Raw genomic sequence first — 1,403 nt, 5'->3', positions numbered from 1 at the left:
TTTTCCGTCAACACGGACTCCCAGAGTCGATTGTCTCTGATAGAGACCCCCGTTTCACAGGAAAATTTTGGCCGACCATCTGTCAGGTGCTCGGCACTAAGTTAGATATGTCGACAGCGGATCCATCCCAGACTGATGGCCAAACCGAAAAGGTGAATCGCGTCATTGAAGACGTTCTTCGCAGCGTCTGCGCTGAGACGCCGAGGCGCTAGAGCGCCATGTTGTCACCCGTATAGTTTCGCACTGAACAATGCAGTGCATTCGTCTACCGGCTTCATGCCGTTCTACGTGAACGGGCTGTTCACCCTCGCATCCCGCTGACGCCACCATCCCATGGCTTAGGGCTTGGACGGGGAGGAATAGCCGACGGCTAGCTGATGTCAGCCCACTCACCATCCGTAAAGAAGTCGATGACTTCTTGTCTACCGGACTGAGTGTCCTACGACACGTTTGCAATGCGATGGCTGAAAGCCAAGACCTGCAAAAAGAATATGCAGATGAAAAAGGAAGAGGCAGAGTGGAAAGATTTAAGGTCGTGGACCTGGTTTTAATAAATGCTTAAAACCTGCCTACACATGTAGCCTCTGCTGTCTTCAGGATGAAGCTTCGTCCACGCTTCATCGGACCATTTAAGGTTGTGGCCAAGCGGGGCCTAACGTATACGCAAACCTCCCAAAATGGATGCGCATCCACCCGGTATTTTACGTGGGCTTGCTTAATCTGTACCAGGATCCGGCGCAAGCGAACGTGAAAGCGTTGGTGCCGGAGTGGATCCCACGGGCCCTCAGCCAAAATCAGCAGATGGATCTGAACACGGAGTGCAACAACCTCAATTTCTAATGGCGCCAAGCGCTCCACCGTCGCATGCAGTGACGCAGTCGCCTTCTTTACGGCTAGGAGTCGCACCGACAGAGCGCGGTAGTCCTCAAGGCGAGGCAGTCAGCGCACGACGTGCTTTAAATCGTCAAGAACGTCCACACAGCGATATGCTACTTCAGCATGACGCTCAGCGGAGCTCTGATCACTAAAGACCTGGTCCTCAAGGGCTCGAAGAGCAGCACCAGTCACCAGCGCGGTCGATCCGGTCGTCACTGCCCGCCACCGACTCTTTCTCGATGAGAACGGTGACGTCCACTATCACGTAGAACGTCTAGTAAGACGACGTCGTCACCAGGGTCAGACCCAATATCTTGTGAAGTGGCGGGGATATCCACTCCGACAACTCGTGGGAGTTTGAGGCGCCACTTCGGCAAGATTGCTTTTGATTGGAAAGATCAGGACGTCCCGCATCATCATACGCCCCGCGCTTCCCGGTAATAGCCATGAAAGTAGAAGGGTCATGAGCTGAGCTCAAGCAGTGGCCCTGAGCTCTTGCGGTCGAAAACACAGAGCTCGCGGGAGCA

Source organism: Plasmopara halstedii, assembly GCF_900000015.1.
Source record: "Plasmopara halstedii genome assembly, contig: Scaffold_614, whole genome shotgun sequence".
In the NCBI taxonomy this organism is placed as follows: domain Eukaryota; phylum Oomycota; class Peronosporomycetes; order Peronosporales; family Peronosporaceae; genus Plasmopara; species Plasmopara halstedii.
The sequence above is the reverse complement of the archived record's forward strand: the minus strand, read 5'-3'. Positions refer to the sequence as shown.